Below are 21,075 nucleotides of genomic sequence, written 5' to 3'. Positions count from 1 at the left end.
ACAATTTAAAAAAAAAATTATGCTAAGTGAAAGAAGCCAGTCATATTATATGATTTCCATCAAACATAATGCTGGTCCTCAAGCTATCCTCATTTAGGACTGCCACTTTAAAACATCTGACAATGGGATTAGGTATTTATAATAATAATTATAATAACAGAAGCCATGTAAATGAGCAGAAGATCCCTCCAGTCCATTTGCAACAGGTACCAAGCACTATTACAATTACTATTCACAGATTTCCAATGACACCTATAATTTGGAGGACTGCGTAGTTTACCAACCTAGAGGACGCAGGGACCAAGAAAACATCTGCCGTAACCACCACCACGGATTGACTCAGAAAACGCCACCAAAATGGCAGGAAAGAGTTAAGGGACCAAGTACTGCTGCCATAAACCCAAACCCAAAAGTCTCTTGGCGACTCCCAACCTGTTTAGGTTAATCCCTAGACAGGTGGCAACCTTACTTAGAGGAAATTAACCACCCCCTAATTGTACAAAAAGAGCTTGCTGGTAATGGACAGGACCACAGCTAAATATGATTATGCCCTTTGGGAACCTAAAATCTACAACAACAACAAAAAAACCCTTAGAAGTTAAGGGAATAGTAACTTCTATAAACAGAGACTTTAATTTACCAGAAAACATATTAAAATAAATTTCAGGTATATAGTCTCCTAAGGAATTTAAACAGACATCATAAATAGGTAAACACCGAGATACTGTGAGAGGGAATTAAAATACCCAAGACCGGTTTTACCCAGAGGCTTTTTAACTTTAATCTTGTCTGGCTTATTTTGGATGATTTTTCAACTAGATAATAAAAAACAATTTCGTGTAAGGGCCGCAGTTACAGGGTTTAGCGCGTGAGGCCCTTCCGTGCTTCAGCGCTACCTCTCCTCATGGGGTATACCTCTCACTGGGTCCCTCTTTGGAAAGCACACTTTCTGCCAGCTGCGTACACAGCCCCCTAGGAGAAAACCCAGAATTCTTTTCCCTATTCTCACCATGCTCAAGAAGTAGTCAACTTCATGGAAATGTAGTAGGTGGAATTTCTGTCACCTTTATATGCCAAAATGTGCATCCTGTACCTTTTCCATTAAAAAGAGCAGACATCACATGGAAGCTGGTATTTCTAAAATACCCAAAAACTCAAACCCACTGCCTTTGAGTTGATTCCCACTCATAGCGACCCTACAGGAGAGGGCAGAACTGCCCCAAAGGGTTTCCAAGGCTGTAAATCTTCACGGAAGCGGACTGCCACATCTTTCTGGTGGATTCCAACCGCCAACCTTTCAGTTAGCAGCCAAGTGCTTTACCAACTGCACCACCACACCAAAAAACCAAACTCACTGCCATCCAGTCGATTCCAACTCTTAAAGACCCTATACGACGGAGTAGAACTGCCCCATAAGGTTTCCAAGGCTGTAATCCTTACGGCAGGAAACTGCAACATCTCTCTCCCAAGGAGCAGCTGGTGGGTTTGAACCTGCGACCTTTTGGTTAGCAGTCAAGAGTTTTAACCACTGCACCACCAGGGCTCCTTATTTCTAAAATGGTATAATCAAAAACTTTGAAATACCCATCACAAATAAGGTACATTATAACTATATTGTATAAATACGTATTTGAAATATTAATATTCTACATATTCATATATAAAATATACATAAGGCTGCACAATATCCTTTGGAAGAACCAACATCAAGGTTGTCTACTGTGACCTCCTATCAGCAGAGAGAAGGAAGCAGATGGAATTCTGGAACATGGGTAAGATAACACTCATGTGAAAAAAAAAAAAAAGCAAAAATCCTTGTCCCTAAGCACATTAATGAAGCAAGTGATAAGCTACAGGTCAAATTCCCACTTCTACAATCAAAACTTATCACAGGAGCCCTTGAAAAGGAGTGCATCTGTCATATGTTAATGACTTCAAGCCGTTCACTGAACTTCTAAGTGTATAGAAAAACTTAAAAGCACTTCACAACTCCTTATGGGTATAATTAGCCTGTTGCAATTGTTGGCAATACTCAACCTGGGACTTTAAAAGGTCACTCCACTCTTTAAGATACCAAATTTGGAGTCACCACCCTTCTGGACAGATTAAGCACACCCTACAATTAGTATCCAGCAGCACCTGTTGCAATGTTTCTTTCTCCAGTGACGTAAAAGGGGGCAGTCAACAACACTCTAAATTCTTGGGGGATTACTAGACCTCAGAAACCAAACTATGAACGGGCGTGATGTCTGTTGCTGAGGTGATGGATGGCGGTCACACCCTGACCACACACAGAAGTTATGACCTTTATTCTTTATAGACAACACCAGTGAACACAGACTCCTCTTTTGCTTGGGCCCCTCCATCTCCTGGGCAATCAACGTGCAATTTTGCTATTTAACAGAACTAGATTTTTCATGATACAGCTAAGTATCTACAAATAACAAAGAGAATTTTTAAAAAAAAAAAACCTTCAACTAACTAAAATAGCACTATTGATTTACCTAAACTTTACTAAAGCACAGGGAAGGGAAAATGCCACTGGTCCCAAAAAAAAAAAAAAATCTGTTTTATAAAGTCTGTAGCTCAAATCTAAAATTCTCTTTTCACCTGTTAATCCTTTATAAAAGTGCTCTATGCATTTCATAAATTGGCACTGATAGTAATTTCCCTGCTATAGTATAAAATGTCAACATAGGTATTCAAAAGGTATAGCTTTTAGTGGAAATGTATTTGGGAAAAAGATACTAATTTAAAAAAACAGATTCACAAAATTTGAGAAAGGCTGATATAACCGTCAATAGATCTTAAAACACTGAGTTCTTCCTCTTCCTGCCTACTTTCCTTCCTTCCTTCCTTTTTTTTAATGAAAGAGAAGCACAGAGGACAAGCTTTAAAAGCCCCCGCTCTCTTTAAGCCATTTGAATTGCTGGTATTTTCCACTACATCAGAAAAAACAATTCCCTGGCCGCTGATATGTGATCACATTTTAAAAAAAAAAGAATACCATAAAGCCTTCTTAATGACATCATGTGGTAAATCTATTAGGCAAGTCTTTAAATTATCACTACAGTACCATATCATCATATATACTTATAGGATTTTTCCCCATATATAAATTCCATAGTTGGAATTTTATAAAATAGGGAAAAAAAACACTTTTTTTTTCAAAAGAGGTTAACTACATCATTTTTAAGTAGGTACGCTTTCTTCTACATGTATTAAATTACATATACAAATATTTTTAAAGGTCCATGAAGTAATAAGTTAATAACAGAAAAGTTAAATCAGTGAGACTATTTCAAAATTTGCATTTAACTTGAATAAAGCCAGTAGGACTTGATCACATTCTTAACACTCACCTCCAAAAATATTTTCACCTGATATTTACTTTAAAAAATATATATCCTTTTAAAAGTCATTGAAGTAAACTATAGAATTGCCTCTTTTTTTTTTTTTTTAATGTTTGCGGTTGGGTCTTTATAGTAATCAAATTTAGAAAACTATAAATTATATTTAAATTTATTATTTACAATCAATTAATTATAAAAAACAGCCAGGTGGCTTCCAGTCCATAAATTACTGATAATGACAGAGATCTCATGCTGCTGCTCTACTTAGCATCTGCATGTGTCAAGTCACACAGCACATGTGACTACCCGCTTCAGGGTAGGACAGATCACCAAAGCACATGCCCAGATTTCAGATCACACTCTGACATGCTGTCTGGACCCCAAATATTCTGACGGTTTTAACAGTGGTTGCTAAAGGAACTTGTCTTGTAATAACATTTTGTGGAAACGGCTTTAAAACCAGATACACAATTACTGAGCATCAAATACTGTTTAACTACATTTAGCTACTTAAAGTCCTGTCTCTATGATTTAAATGCAAAACGGTGCAGCCCCTTTGGAACACAGTTTGCTGGTTCCTCAAAATGTTAAACAATATGACCCAGAAATTCCATTCCTAGGTACCTATCCAAGAGAAATAAAAATATACCAAAATAGTGTTTAAGCCATTAGCATTCTAACCAAGTCAATGATTAGATAATGCTGTCTCACACACACAGTTTTTAAGAATGATGTTTGACCTGTTTCCTCCCACCCCAAAACTGTGCTAAGGCAACAGTCAATAACTCTCTTATTAGTGTTCTGTTTCCCAGTGGCCTTTTGTGGTCATTCTTCCAACACTACTGTTAAGAGTTGACTCCCTTCCAAAAAGAATGGACAGTCTGACCTCTTTATTTTATTCGGAAATCAAGCCTGAGTTTAAACGATGTCACAGAAGAAAAGGACGTCATATTGTTACTTTGACTACAGCACAATTCTTGAACGAACAGAAAGTGCATACCAAACACAGAGAGAAAATAAAAATACAGCATGAATTTCATCCTGTTTCAAACTCTGTCCAAACTAGAGGTCTGGATAAGTAGCTCCACCCACCTCCACCACCATCACTGGAAAAAAAAAGAAGAGTGAGAGAGAAAGGTTTATGAAAATGCTTCTTAAGCCGTAGGATGAAATTCCCAAATTAGTACAGTCTTCCTTTCTTACTAAAAAAGCCACTGAGAACCTCATCATGAATGCCTCCCTGGTATTCAAGGACTAGCTGTCTAGTTAACAGATTAGCTAACCCTTCACTTTTCTTCCTCCCCTAAGAAGTCTGCCTTTTATCACTTTCATCACTTTCTAACAACCACCACAGAAGTGGGTAATGGGAACAGATTAAGATGAAAGAGAAGTGTCTTTAGACTCTTGGTAGTTAATCTACATCTGAGGAGCACAGGGGAAAAGGGGGCAGGAAATAATGTCTAACAGTTAAGGAGCGAGAGTCTACACTTACTAAGGGTGAGGATCATGTAACAAGATGGACTTTGCAACTAGTCAACAAGAACTAATTTATTCAAATAGAATAAAGTTTTTGAGTAAATTTTTGACAAATTTTTTGATCAAAGTAATTACCTGGGGAGGGGATGGAGGTTGTATATTCACCACCAGTGACGCTACCTTTGCTCAAAATAGAACTTATCTTTTCAGGAATTACTCTAGAATCACTTCACAAGTTAGACAACAGAACCAACTTCATAATCACATCTCATGTCTTACCAAAATAAAAGGAGGCTCCTAAGTATGGAAAACAGACAAAAACATAATAAAAGATTTATTGTCGCCGCATTGCAATACATGGCAAAATAATTACGTCTCCAGACTTTATGGTCACCCTGGAGCATCAGCCCCTTTTTTATCAAACCTAATGATGTCTACCTGTCTCCAAATACCAGATCTATTCTCCAAGTACTGGGTTGTCACCACAGAAGATATTTTAAAAGACTGTGACACATAGTCTAAGAACATTTGCAAAAAGACACGTCCCAAAGGCATTTATTTGGCTATCATTAGACTGTGAGTCCAATGGGTAATAATATCCAGTCTAGCACATTCTTTTAATATACTCATCAGTTTGCAGTTGCAATATATGAGGGGGAAGAGAAAAGTTCAGCTATCTCTGGATTTTAGAAGAGGTAAACGAAGACAAAAGACCAAGGGGCTAACAGCCTGAAGGTGCTGGAAGACCCACCTACCAAAACCATCAGCTCCTTCCACGGGGAAGCATTCGCTCTGAGTGCATCTGCTTAAGAATGAACATGATCGGAAAATTCACACTCTTTCCCTCATATTACTTTCCCCCGCAATAATCCTCAAAAATATAACAAGATTTTTTTTGCATGTGTTTTTAATCTAAACTAGGAACAATAGCTTTATCACTATGAAGAGACAGGGAAAAATTGAGCACTGCGTGTCATTAATAGCCTGAGTGTTCTGGAGTAGGATGCAAGCTAATGATTCAGTGATGCTCTGTGGTCAGGTCATGGTCATGATGGGCTTTCAGAGGGAAGTCCGGAAAAGCCAGTCAGCACTGCTGTCTATTTTTAAGACGCTGAAGGCTCTGCAGTGGTCGAGCTCACTGGCACCCTGTCAGGCTGGATGCGAAGATTTCACTCAACGGTTAAGAATTCCAGTCCCAGAGAAGGCCAAAACCAGAGGCCTAATGTAACCTGTTAAGATAAAGCATCTTAACCTGAAGAGGGAGTTAAAGACTCTCTGCTTTGGAAATCGCCATGATATTTGAGACATTACGGCAGGTTGAGAAAATCCAAGAAGAGTCCTCCAAAAAACACATACGCGGCTTACTGCGGGGAACAAACTGCCCTGTGGCCGCCCGGTTGTGAATCCCCTGAGAAGAAAGTTCACTGAGGTTTAAAACTGGAGGCAGATTGCTTCAGAAGGTCCAGTTTTGCAGAAATATCCATGCCAAAATGACAGAGGTGCTTTTTTGGCATGGTTAGAGTTGGTAACCATTGCACTCATCACCATCAGGATGATGTCAGTTACTGCCTAGAATTAGGCAAAGGAAATGGGGTAGAGAAGAAGGCCAAATCTGTGATCACAGTAATGTCTGCCTTGATTCCAGCCCTGCAGTTACACACACACACACACACCCCTCAATGTTTCATTCCAACTTACACTGTCATGGAGGGTAGGACACTTAAACATAGTACCTACTGTCAAGCCCTAATGAAATCCCCATTGGTAAGGCCATTCTCAAAGGGAAACTACTTCTCAACATGGAATATTAGCACTCCACAATAATCTGTAGTTAAGTAAATGTTGAAAAGGACCTCATGATCATTTATGTTTGGGACATCAAGGTAGCATTGCTTCCTAAGAATAACAGAAAGAAATTACTTTGAACCATACGAAGTAAATCTATGTATCATCTGTCAAAGAATAAAAGTCAATAACCAAATTAGAATTAACCACTGAAATTGCAAAAAATAAAAAGACAAAAAATAAAAACAGATCAAACATTTTCTCTACAAAATGTTCAAAGGCCAGAATTCACGTAGGATCAAATTCCTTTCACCCAGTCTTACCACTAAGTCATAAACCACTGAAAACTGTATTTAAATGGGAACCACAACACCAGGACTAGCTCTGTTGGTGTAAATGGCACCACCGTCAGTATCTTCGGCATGTGGCCACAAGCTTTTATACCAGCACCAAAGTACTCAGTTAACAGACAAATTTCCACTAAACCAAGCCACAAACAAATCTTAAACTGGAAAGCTCTGTCTATTGGTTTATAATCTGTTACCTGGAAAAAAAGCAGAAGGTCTCTCCAGCCACCTAATCACCATATCAATGGCACATGCCACGAGAGAGCAGCACTGGTTTATTTGATTGATCATGGTAGATAAACTCCAAATAACAGAGAAATTAACAAATGCTTGACATTTGCTCAACATCCATTATTCTGACACTGCTTTCAGAATTTCAAAGCCTGGGAGTATGCTTAATCAACATTCATATTCCCCTGTGAGCTACGGGCACCATATTGCACCCCGCCTTCATACTGATGAAAACTGCATATTGGCCATTTCCAAAATGTTCTGGGACTCCACACAGGGCCCCTTTTCTCTCTTGTTCCTGCTCTGCGGTTTTCTTTTAAACACTTCCAAGACAAAAGCATCTGCCAGTTTTTCTCTCTAGGGATGTATGCAAAATGAACTTAACAGTTTTAAGGCAGGAGTAACCCTCACATCTAAATTCATTCATAGGACAGAAAAGGGCCTAAGAGGCCTCTCCAGGGACAAAACGCTGCTGAAATTCTCCCCACACACAACAGTGGGAGCTTTATAAAATCTAAGTCCAGACAATTTCCAATTCAAATGCCCAACATAGCATGACCTTTGTCAGATCTCTGAGCCCAAGATGCACCCATGATTTTTTATTCTAACCAGCACAGACATTAGACAGGGCACTACTGCTAAGCGGGAGGTTCAATATTTGCATGCTATTCTATTGTGAAAATGTAACAGTGACAGCACTGTGTCAAATTCTTTTCCCTCTAGAACTTTAACTCCATAGGAGAGGCATGGCTGACAGATGACTCCCGAACATCTGTGTTATGTACACTGCACAGCTGAAGAGCCCCAGATCACTGTCAGAACATCTCAGCAATGACCTGCACCTTTCTTATGCCTTCTTCTCGTCCCTGCCCCCCACACATAAAATACAGAGACACATAAGTATCCGTAATATAAATACTGCAATTTCTAACAAAATGTAAAAATGGCAAGACAGAGTAACATAATTTATAGTCATTAAGCTGTTCACATAGCGACTCAACATATGTTGTATAAATGTCCTATACCGGATAATTTATCAGAGCTGACACAGTGCACATCATATTGTTTTATTTAATATAGTTACTAAAATTTCATGGATCAAGCATCACTTCTGAAAGCGGAGAGAAAGCACTAGAAAATATTTATTCATCTCCCATGATTTATTTTGATTACCCTTAGAGCTCCATGATAAAGTGGAACTCCCAAAATTACAGGGTTAAGGTTTACACAGCCATTGCTTCATATACTAAAATATAACAAATGACTCTAGGCCTGGGCTGTATTTTCCTTTCATTTAGTGTTAAGTAGAACACTAGACTAAGCATTTAGCTGCCTACTGAATATTTTAATATTTTTAAACAGGACTTAAACGTCCTGACCCAGACAGTGCGAGCTTGAGAAGCAATCATAGGGAAGAACAGTTAGGTCCTTTGTACCATACTTGATAGAACGATACTGGCCAAAAAGAACGAACGTATCTCTAAAGTTGTCTTCTCCTCGGAAGACGTCATAAAAATAAGCACTGGCTCCATCAGTGAGTTAGCAAGAATTTACTCAATGCATACAGGGGTCACAATCAATGTTAGGTACCGCAAACACACAGCTTCCATCCTCAAGGAATTCACAATCACTCAAGTAGGAAGCAAAAGAGAGGAATGTATGCACTCCACATGAACAAGGAACCACGACGGTCAAAGTCAAAAAAAAAATCTTAGTGGATCTAAAGTAAAATTTAAGAGACAATAAAAGGAAGGGAGGGAAGAGAGAGGAAGGGACAGAGAAAAAGACAGAAGGAGGAAGGGAGAGCGGGAGGAAAGGCAGAAAACAAATTAGACGTTGGCACTGAAGCCTCTTTTTCATTAGTTTTCCTTAAAATGTTTTATCTGGGGGAGGTCTCCCAGTCAGGGAAGATGGGATAGAAAGGATGGTAAAAAATATATATATCAGGAATGGGAGAGGAGTGCTCAGTAAAGATAGAAAAGGTCAATACAGCTTTTCAAGAAAAACATGAATGCTTGTTGGCCTCATCATTTTTTGAAAGAACCACTAAAATATCCATCAGATCAACTGCCTTGGGAAAAGATGCTGAGGGGAAAAAAATCTCAACTTCTAATGAACTGTTTTGTTTAAAATGCAACAAAAGGGAGACAAGACAAGGGAATGACCTTTCTTGAGAACTAAGTTTTACTTCCATTCATGAGTGATAAAGTAAATGAGAATTGTCCAGAGCCATCTACAAAATAAAAATCTTCGCACAAGTAGTATTTTCAGGTACCCAAAGGGACTCCGCATGTTTCAAGGTGTATACACAGCAGTCCAGAAGCAAGGCTCCAGCTTCTCAAAGACTTGACCTTACCATCTCACGACAGAGAGCTGGTAGTCAATGGGATACTTCGTGGGGAATAAGAAAACCACTAGGCCGTATTACATTGTATTCCAAGTGCCAGGGAGCAGAGTAACTTTAGATGATTAACAAGTTGCTGCAGAAATACTGAAGGATCTATCATCATGTCCCCTCTGAGAGGAAAGATAAAGACAATGAAGTCAAATAGAGTTCACCATAAAAACAGTAAAGTTCCAATCTCCTAAAGAAAAGAACTAAAAATAGGAAAATAATCTTGCTCAGTTGAATGCACGGTAATAACGGTACTCGAAAAATCCTCAGTTGAGAACAATTTAACCTTTGCAGCTTTATGTCAAAGCAAAACCACTTCACCCAAAATGAAGGGTTTATACGAAGATGAGCTCTAGCACTAATAGATAGCTTTGAGAGTGGATGTGGTAGAGGGGCGGCTGTACATCAAGAAAATCCCACCAGAGTTAACTGAGAACGTTGAAGAAAAGAACAACAATTTCGAATGTTACAAATTGTTGCCGGCACCCCTATCATCACCATCACTCTGGCATCTTATTCCTAGACAAGAAATATATTTTACCTTTCGGAGATTATTTTCTGGTTACAAGCCAGCCATTATGAACCTTTCAGTGAATCACTGGGATAGAGCACTTAAAGGGATAAACAATTGTAAAAATAACTCTGTCACAGGCACATACATTTTATTTTATTTAGTGATGTAATAAGCTTAGAGGCATATATCAGGTCCAAAATGGTCTTGACCATTAATTTAAGCTATAAATCATAGGTCTTGCCAACAATGACGGCAAACAGATGGTAACAAGGAAATGTATTATTTAATATTGCCATGTGTTATAAAAATGTAAGTGTGTTTAAGACATGTCTTAAATTTTTATAATAATATGCATTTAATACATTACTGTTTTGACACATGCAGGAATCAGATTTATAGGTCCCATTCTGTAGCTTCTTCTGTGAACATGAGCGCATATCCTGGATTTTTTCTTCTTTTTTTAAACAAGAGGGGAAACCTTTACGGTGCATGCTTGCAACAATATCTAATTGGTTGTCTTGCTGTTTTGTAGTAAACAATGTCAGCACTGAAGCTCATTAAAAAGCACGCATCTATACAGTTTGCCTAAATATAAAAATTAAACATTTTAAAATTGTAATTTTTTTAAAGAAATCTTATAGTCTAAGAAAATATAAGAGCACTTCTAATTTTTTTTCACATTCATTTTAATCAGACCAAAAAAAGAAATAGGCTACACTGATTAGCGAGTAAAGTTTAATACTCCAAGTTTTAGAAGTAAATAGCTAAGAAAAACCCTACTTTATATTCTCATTACATTACAAAGATCCTAAGAATCAAATGTTATGTCCCAGTGTAATTTCTGATTGAGTTTCTCTATCTAAATTACGCCAAACCATAATATTTCCTCTTAGAGCAGTAAGTTTACACCCCTCGACCAGCAGGGTCGCCATGACTTGGAATGGACTCAACGGCAGTGGGTCTGGTTTTTTCGACCAGCAGGGTGAACCCTCTTAGGGAAAACGTTGGCGAATGAAGGGAATCAGGGGCTACGAACTTAATCCAAAATCTCTTCTTTAACAAATGAGTTTTTGTTGTGTTTTTATTTAACAACAACAAGACGCCAACTCTTGGCTAAAGCCATTTTAGGTTTGCACGTTATTTTGTCTAAGTTTCCTTTTCAATCAACTCTCCTAACTGCCCGGCTTGGCTTTCTCCCTCTTGTGCAGCCAAGAGTCCGCGCTTTAAAACACTTGAGGAAGCAGTGCTTGGAGTATGCAAACTAAATTTTCTTCATTAAATCTAGTGAAGCAGATATTAAAAATGCATTTAATATACTGGCGATGGTCGGCGGGCACCGCTGACTGTGGCAGGCCAGTTACTGATGATGTGCTGTCAGATGGCCCTCTCAGCAGGCGCCTGGGTCTCAGGCTGCTGAAGGACAGCCATATCTTCCCTTATGTGTAAGCTCGATTCATCTCCCAAGTATTTACTAAATCACAGGCCTCTGCACACACAGCCCACGTTTCAGCGCGTGCTAAAAAATGATGGATGGTCTCGTCAATCCGTTATGTCCTGAAAGCGTGGTTTCCTGCCATTCCAATCATCAAACCTCAGCACTTCAGAGCTGATCAGTCCCGGGGAATATATCTTGCAGGCTTGATTAAAAGAGTAGAAGTTCTTCCCATCAGAGTCTCTGACATGCTCTCCTGACTGTTTGTTGTTTCAACCAATTATTTGGGCAGAATATTCAATAAGCGTTCAGACCATATTCCACGGGCATTTATTCCCCCCTGATATGTGCTAAAAGTATAATTTCATTGGTGGCAACACAGTCTAGGTATCTGGTAGTAAAATTTACGTTTTAAAACAACTTTCCCTCTATGTACAGCAAGCAAAACCTTAAAAAATTTTATATCATCATATCATATTATATTATAATGTAAATATATTAGCAAATGCATTTCAAAGGAACCTTCAAGGGGATAGCCATTCTCTAAATCACCTAAACCTCTTAATAATTCATGAGCATTCTCTCAGCTATAATCTAGATAAAGGTACAAACGACTTAAAAATTCTCCTGACAGTTCCAAAGTTAGATGCCAAAAGTTTGACCCATCCAAGCAATAGACCTCTTCAAAGAACATTTATTTTCAGTTCCAAGGTTATATATGTCAGTTGTCTTCCATAAGTCATAAGAGCATTTTTATTTTTAGCTCTAGCTCATCTGTGAAACAGAATGTAATAGCACACTCATACCTTTCACTCAGAAATACTAAACTTTATAAAAACAGACAGACTTACCACAACTAAAGAGATAGCTGAGCTTTGAGGAAATGGGGTGCCATTAAAAAGCCAAACAACTTGCTATTAATAAGCTTCTGGAAATGCTAAAAATTGAAAAAAAAAAAAAGTGCCAGACTCCCATTTAGCCAACAGCTAGGTGTGCGCTGGTGTACCCACCATCAGCACGCGCTCCACCACACTGCTCTGGCTTTCACTTCAACCTTGACCTCGAGATTAAGCGCACTTTTATTGGGCACAAAGGTCACCTGTATAAGGTCAAAATTCAAAGTCCCTTGTCAGAAAAGGTTGATATATTCCAACCTTTCCTTCTCCATGCATCAAATTTTTCATGGTAAAGTCATATTCAGCAGACAGTATATTCAGCAATTTATTGGGCCATTGTAATACAGTGCCGAATACAACTGTCCAAAAAGCTATCGCATGAATAAAATATTTTCCATGACAATGTACCAAATCTAGACTCCTTACAAACCTCTAACAGATGAAATAAAACGAACCCAGTCTTGTTTTCACGCTTGAGGGGAGTTATATGGTAAATAATTGCCCCTCCAAAAATACAGTCTAAAGTATAATTATGACTTTTACTCTCATGGTCTTTGGCTACAGGAAACATTTTTTTTTCATAGAGTGTCGCTTAAATTTTTAACGAAAAACTAATACAAAGATCTCTAGCCAGTTTTAATACTTTTACTCGAATCTGGCCTAAGTGCTTAAGGAAAGCCGATCTAAGCCTGAGAGCCCCTCCTTGCCCTAGGACCTGGAGGAAGACGTGCTCTGTGATACAGAAAGTCGAAAAGGAAGGAGAGCTACTGTCGTGCCCGACTCATTATTATTGCAATTATGTGATCAGCAGAACCACAGAAATCAGATAAATTAAAGAAAACCTTTGTAGGCAGCATTCTAGAATACATTGTAATTAATAATAATAACAATAATAAGAGCCTTAAGGAGCAATAAATCTATATTCTTTAAAAAGTTTATGCAACCTCTTTGTTATTTACCGCAAGGTCTTTTCATAATCAGTATTAGTACTGTGAATAGATTTTAAAATCATTTAAATTGCACTTGTTCTTCAAATATGATTAATATCTATATTAAACACTAAAATTGATTTTCACACTCACGTGCTAGTCTGGGGCATCCTATAAAGTCTTTACGCCCTGGAAGACTTATACTTGGACTCACGGAATTATCGGACGCAAGCTACTTCCTGTTGGCAGAACTCTGGCTCCAAAACCGGTATCCACCCAAATATCATTCATAAATTCATAACCACCTTCTTATCAAATTAAGGCAAGAAAGGAAAAAACTTCCAGGATATTGGGGTAGGGGGGTACATTTGAGAAAAGTAATTAGACAAGAAAATACTTAAAAATTCTCAGATTTCAGTGAGTTGAAGACAATCGTGATGGAATAACTTGGAAAAGGATAGTGAGAATAGCAGCACAACTGGAAGAATGTAATCGACGTCACTGAATTGTATATATAGAAACTTTCGAAACGGTGTAACTTTGGCTGTGTATATTTTCACCCAAAAAAAAGGTCCCCAAGGTTGAGAAGGGAGAGTGCTGACGTGTCATGGGGTTGTTAACCAATGTCATAAAACAATATGTGTACTGACTGTTTAATGAGAAACTATTTGTTTTGTAAATCTTCATGTAAAGTACAATAAAAAAAATTTTAAAAAAAAATCCTCAGATTTCAACATTCCCTCTTATTCTTAGGCAGTGATCATCTCAGTTGTCAGTATCACCATAATTTACTAAAAATAGGTTTCCTATCACTTTGGGAATAAAAGAAACCTAGAAAATAAGGGGCTGGTTTTAGGTAAAATCTTCCTAGCTCCACTATTCTAATTATTATAACCATAAATGCCATTGTAATGAATGAACATCCTTTAATAAATAACAACAGCTAAAAGTTATTCAGCACAGTACCAGGAACCGTGCCACTCATTTTATACGTACTATCTCATTTCATGGAGACCCTGGTGGCGTAGTGGTTAAGAGCCTGGCTGCTAACCAATAGGTCAGCAGTTCGAATCCACCAGGCACTCCTCGGAAACCCTATGGGGTAGTTCTACTCTGGCCTATAGGGTCACTATGAGTCGGAATCAACTCAACGGCAATGGGTTTTTTGGTTATCTTGTTTCAGGTCCCCATGTGGCGCAAACAGTCAGCGCTCAACTGCTAACCTAAAGGTGGGCAATTAAAACCCACCCAAAGAAAGGCCTGGCGATCTGCTTAGCAAAGATTCCAGCCAGGAAAACCCTAGGGAGTAGTTCTTGTCTGTAATACACATATCGGGACACCATGAGTTGAAAGCCACTTGATGGCAACTTTTTTTTTTTTTTTCCAACCTCATTTCAAGTTCATAACAACCCCATTTTATAAATAAGGGCACTGAGGCACCAAAAGTTAAGAAACATAAGCAAAGTTACAAAAGTAAGTCGTAAAGCCCAAATTCACATGTCTATTTCCTGCCTAATACAGTTAAATTTATTGTCCACTTAAGCTTTGGTTGTATACCGTCATATTATCTTATTACTGATACCTCAAATGTAGAAAAGAAATACTCACATCAAACTATGTGATAATTGAGTCTTTATAAAGCTGTACTAAATCAAATTGTAACTGACTGGGTATCTCCCCATTGTTTTTCACTATAACCGCAGAGACACTTTGTTTTTTATATTAATTACCAACTGAAGGTGTAACACCTAAGCTTAAAGATTCTCAGAAACAAGTTCTGGCGTGGCTGGCCCTCAGCTGTTCCATAGGAGCATTTCTCAATTCCCACCGAATGAAGAATCATTGTAATGTCCTTGAGTACGGCTACTGAATCCTCTCCTTTGAAAGGGATTAATTTTCCCAAATGTGACGCGTGTATATGGCTTTAAAAAATATACTCAAGCAGCATTCTCTTCAGGTCAACTCAATCAAATGTCCATTATAAAAACACAGCACAATATCTACCATTTACCAGGCATTGCTAAGGTTCAAGATTGGAACAAGATCCCAAGTCTTGCTCCCACAGTCAGTACCGTGGGGAAAAATTATTTAACCCCTCTTTAAACAAGACAAGAAAAGGGAGAGAGAGAGAAACCCCAACATTCACAAAAATAAGAATAAATATTTCTTGTATTTATTCTTATATTTTAAGAATAAATGAGATATACATAAAAATATTTTGAGCCCTTTTCAGGAAAGAAGCTATAAAAATAAAACAAACTTGGTCAAGAAAATTCTATAAAAGACTTGCCTCGGGGTTCTCCCATGAAGTGCAGAAGTCCCAAACCAGTGACTTGAGACAGTAGTAAGGAGGGGAGGTTAACAACGGCCTTTCACAATTAAAGTGCTCGGCTGCTATTCAAGTGTACCCAGTGGTGCCTCGATAGAAAGGCTTGATGATCTAATTCCCCAAAATCAGCCACTGAAAACCCTACGGAGCACAGTTCTACTCTGACACACACCTGGGATTGCCATGAGTCGGAATCAACTCGACAACAACTGGTTTTTGATGATGGTGGTGGTGGTGGTGGTGAGCGGTGGGAGTGGGGGATCCAAGTTTGCAGCACTGGCCGATTTCCATGGTGTAAAAATAATCCCACCGTGGCTGATTTTAAGCTACCAACATGAGGTCATTGACTGTAGAGTTGGATTGTACGAGGTCATGTACAACTGGCCCTTGCAAGCTGCAAAGAGCCCGTTCCAGCGCCCCATTGGCTGTAGGCCAAGTGCAGCCCCCAGATCTATTCTGCCTGGTCAAGAACATGTTGGCCTACACGGTGTTTGTAAAAATTCAGACAAGCTGGTAAGATTTAAAACTCGGGATATTTTATTTAAAAAAAAAAACCAGATCTAGAGCTGCTTTCCAAAAAATCTGCTCGTGAAAGAACCTCTAGGATCCGGCAGCACTGGCCCATGTTCTGATGTGGCAATGCCGGCGTAAAGGGGCAGGAGCCCTGTTAGTGCACACACATCTGCTTTCTCTTTACCATAACCCCAGGCAGGCCTCCTTCACCCATTCACTCGCTCGTCCTTGACATCTGTCTGGACCCTAGAAACATGGGAGTCTGTCATCTCCCCTGGAAGCCCAGGGGTGGAGAATCCACGCATCCAGGACAAGTTCTGCCTCTAGATGTGGAACCTTGGTCAAATCACTGAATAGTACACCTCCCTCAGCTTATGTATCTATAAAATCAACCAGTTAGACTACAAGATCTCTAACTGCCACCTCCGCCCAATGCAGCTCGCTCTGGAAGTCACTGAATCCAAAATAATGAAAGACATGCAGGTCCATCTAGAACTGCTTTTGTGATCTGCCCACCAATGTACAAATAAAAATTTGAAACATTATGAATTTTGGGTTAAATATATTTTCATCTTAATATATATTTCAGGTGGCCTCAGGAAATAAGAATCTAGATAATTTTAACTTCACTGGTTAGGAAATGATGTTGGTGAGCCATTTGTTATGTATAAACTATAAGAGTAGGTGGGGTTTTTAATGCTATACAACCAAGAGTCTGTCTCATACTCCGAGTCCATTTACTATCTTAGCTAAATGGAGCTTGAAGTGCAAGTAAACGTCCAATTTTATTAGCTTTGCCTACCAATATTATCAACAAAAACAAACAGCAGCGTAATATACCTTAAGCAAAACATGATACCGGCTTGGGAGAATTGTAGACAGAAATCAAAAACTGAAAAGAATAAATTGCCAGTTGAATTTAATGTGTGCTTGTAGAAAGACCCGTTTTTAATGAGGCTTTATCCTCCCAGGTCCCAACCGCATAGGGGGACATCTACAAAGATTCCCCTATGAGTCTCAAACACCATCTCAGAAGCAATGGAATCTCAGAAAATTAAGGTCTAAGTGTCACAGGCATGAACAACAAACCACAAAGAGCATCTCCCCTGCATTTTCTATTCATCTGAAAGCTAGAATGAAGTACCCATAGCACTCCTGGAGTAAACATTCCCAGTTCTGACTGCTGGAGAGTGATTACAAATATCCATGACAAACAGTAATCCATAAACCTGCTGAGCGCAAATCTGAATCTTTCATGGTGCTAGGCTGATTTGAGAGAGAGGTAAGTCAATTAGCTAGTGAATGAGCTTTGCAAACACCTGCTTTGCAGAACTTAACAGCCCTGTGCCATCCTTTATAGTGCTAGCTGCAAACAGGAGGGTTTTCAACAGTCTTAAGTGATAACCTTTGTAAATAACAAGGTCTACTAAACCTAAAACAGGACAAACCAAAATCAGGGTGTATGTCTCCTCCTCTCCTGGGCCTGGAGCAAAGGACAGGTCTTAACAAGCAGAAAATTTTAAATTGGAAGTAAATGTATGCATTGTACTGGGGGTGGAGAGAAGGTGATGATGCACCCGGTATTTTAAGTCTCATCCTTGGATACGATAACCGCTCCCAAGAAAGCCAGAGAACAAGACTGGGCTTCACACAGAATTGCCCCAATTGGCAGGGCCCAGAGTATGATCAGGGAAAGATCGAGTACTTACATATCTGACTGAACAACAATATCAAGAGACCTGAATCCACCTTACTTTGTCCTCTATGTATATACTGCTTTCTCTGCTTCAAAATATTCTTGTGAAGTTATTGCCCTAAGTTTTAGTTTTCAGTTTTGCCAGCTGGATTTCAAGATATAGTAAGTACACATAAAAGAGATAGAGAGGGTCTGAGACAATTTAGGAGTCCCTGGGTGGTGTAAATGGTTACGCACTTGACTGCGAACCGGAGGTTGGTGGTTCTAACTGACCCAGAGGTGCCTCAGAAGAAAGGCCTGATGATCTGCTTCCAAAAGGTCACAGCCTTGCTGTGGGGACCATGGTCTCGGGGAGCATCTAGCTCAATTCGCATAACACAGTTTATAAAGACAATGCTCTACAATCTACCTTGGTGAGTAGTGTCTGGGGTCCTAGGAGTCTGTGAGCAGCCATCTAAGATACCCCACTGGTCTCATCCCTTCGGAAGCAAGGGAGAATGAAGAGAACAGGATACAAGGAAAAGATCAGTCCGAAGGACTAATGGACCACCGCTACCAAGGCCTCCACCGGACTGAGTCCAGTACAGCTAGATGGTGCCCGGCTACCACCGCTGACTGCTCTGACCAGGATCACAACAGAGGGTTCTGGACAGAGCTGGAGAAGGATGTAGAACAAAATTCTAACTCACAAAAAAGAAGACCAGATTTACTGGCCTAAAGGAGACTGCAGAAACCCCAAGACTATGGCCCCCAGACACCCTTTTAGCTCAGTGGTGAAGTCATTTCCAAGGTTCACCATTCAGCCGGGGAGTGGACAGCCCCATAAAACCAAATGGGACTAATGAGGCACAGCAGTACAGGGACAAGGGCCAGAAGGCAGAAGGGGACAGGAAAGCTGGAAATAGGGAACCCAAGGTTGAATAAGGATAGTATTGATGTGTTGTGAGGTTGTTAACCATTGTCATAGGGCGACGTGTACTGACTGTTTAATGAGAAACTATTTTGTTCTGTAGGCCTTCATCTAAAGTGAGAATGGCAGCACAATTGGAAGAGCATAGTCGATGTCACTGAACTGTGCATGTAGAAATTTTTGAAACGGTGTATCTTTGGCTATGTATATTTTCACCAAAAAAAAAAAAGGTCAAGAAGGGAGAGTGTTGACATGTCGTGGGGTTGTTAACCAATGTCATAAAACAATATGTGTACTACTGTTTCATGAGAAACTATTTGTTCTGTAAGCCTTCACTTGAAGTACAATTAAAAAAAAAAAAATAAAGGTCACAGCCTTGAAAATCCTATGGAGTAGTTCTACTCTTCACACGTGGGGTTGCCAAGAGCTGGAATCGACTTGATGGCAATGGGTTGGTTTTGGTTTGTTACATCTTAACATTTTACTTTGGATGAAAAATTGCGAGTACTCAGTTATCTCAATAAGACCTTGTGTGTCTACCAGGTCACAGTTTGGACCCCACACCAGGTTTAAAAACAAAAAAAACTGAAAGCTGGAGATAGGAAACCCAAGGTTGAGTAAGGACAATGATGACGTGTAGTGGGGTTCTTAACCATTGTCATAGGGCAACATGTGTACTGTTTAATGAGAAACTATTTTGTTCTGTAAACCTTCATCTAAAATGAGAATAGCAGCACAACTGGAAGAGCGTAGTCGATGTCACTGAACTGTGCATGCATAAATTTTTGAAATGGTGTATCTTTGGCTATGTATATTTTCACCAAAAAAAAAAAAAAAACGGTTGAGAAGGGAGAGGGTTGCCATTTCGTGGGGTTGTTAACCAATGTCATAAACAATATGTGTACTACTGTTTAATGACCAAACATCTGCTTTGTTCTGTAAAACTTCACCTGAAGTACAATTAAAAAAAAAAAAAAGAAAAAATAAATTAAAAAAAAACTTTATTCACTGTCCTGATGCCAGAAGGAACAGAAAAGATAACCCCTTAACCAGGAGTCAGCACTTCTTCAAAAGTGACAAACCATGTTGACAACTCCCGTTCCTTGGCATGAAGGAAGCTTCAGTTACACAGGAAGAACAATTAACTCCTAGATATGACATTAAGATGCCTCCCGAAAGAGCAGCATGAAAGGAGAGAGAAAAGAAAACTGAAGGCAAGGTATCAAGTCCCCTAAGTGGCCGGAAAAGGGCAGGATTCGTGACCAGCCATGTGCCACCTCTCCTACATGGGACACAAATTGCTCCACCCTGGCTGCAAACCCATGGACGAAAAGTCCTGGATCCAGTTGTCTGTTCTGTTCCCTTAAAAAATGGAGACCTGGGGACTTGCGGCAAAACGGCGCTCTAGGCAGAAGCACCACGCTGTCCCTCCACAGCAAAGATCCAAAAAGCTAAGCCGAACAGAGAAAACAACAATCCTGAAATGAAGAGAGAAAGAACTCAGCCAAGCACCAAATGGAGTGAGAAAACTGACAGAGAACGGAGAGCGAGGAGAGATTCATGCAGAGGTCCCGTATCAGCTAACGCAGCGTGGATCCGCCATCTTGGACTCCTATCAGAGACCAGCAAACGGGGTCCGAGAAAGCAACTTCACGGAGCTTCCGGCGGGAGACAAAACAACTGCTCCACACATAACAATCTCCCCACTGCATCCTGCCTACCTGCACCATGCGCTTGACATCACACCACCAAGCAGCACAGGCACGGCTTACTGGAACCTGCCCTGCACTAATTACCAACCCACTCTGGTGGCTATAGGAAGTGCCACAAACAACCCGTCCCAGTAACTCCTCTTCAGCTAGACCTGCCCTGCTGTACCATATCTGAGTGACTCACCCTGCCAGTTGGAGAAGGAGGCAAAAAGTATTGGGCCCACAGATGAGCAAACAACAAAGAACACACAGCCCGCCTGCTCTGACACAGCCAAATTAAAAAAAAAAGGGACAAAACAAACAAATCTACCATCAACGAGAAAAATAACTACTGAATGCCCTGAAGACTGCAGACAAGAACAAAACATTTACAAAAACAGGACAGGATGGTTCCAGTAGGCGTCCAAAATAAAACACCAGATGACTTTCCAGTGGAAGAAAAGGCACTACAACTACCTGATAGGAAGTCAAATCTCTAATACTCAGAATTCTTCAAGAGCTGAAGCAAAAACTAGACAAAAATGAGGAAAAAAACAGACAAATTCATGGAAAATACA

The 21,075-nt window shown here is 39.6% G+C and overlaps 1 protein-coding gene across 4 annotated transcripts in view; it reads right to left on the bottom strand.

The window, feature by feature from the left end:
* The window catches only part of CDIN1 (CDAN1 interacting nuclease 1), a 288,449-nt gene that overhangs the window by 241,355 nt on the left and 26,019 nt on the right, over nt 1-21,075 (bottom strand). Inside the window, exon 1 of one of the 4 annotated variants that reach the window (XM_023735114.1) lies at nt 5,585-5,630. The exons of the other annotated variants lie outside the window; for them this stretch is intronic. The gene's annotated coding sequence lies outside the window, so the exon portion shown is untranslated. Of the gene's footprint in view, nt 1-5,584; nt 5,631-21,075 lie in introns of those variants that run through there. 4 annotated transcript variants of the gene reach the window in all.

Source organism: Trichechus manatus, unplaced genomic scaffold (assembly GCF_000243295.1).
Source record: "Trichechus manatus latirostris isolate Lorelei unplaced genomic scaffold, TriManLat1.0 scaffold00076, whole genome shotgun sequence".
In the NCBI taxonomy this organism is placed as follows: domain Eukaryota; kingdom Metazoa; phylum Chordata; class Mammalia; order Sirenia; family Trichechidae; genus Trichechus; species Trichechus manatus.
The sequence above is the reverse complement of the archived record's forward strand: the minus strand, read 5'-3'. Positions and strand labels throughout refer to the sequence as shown.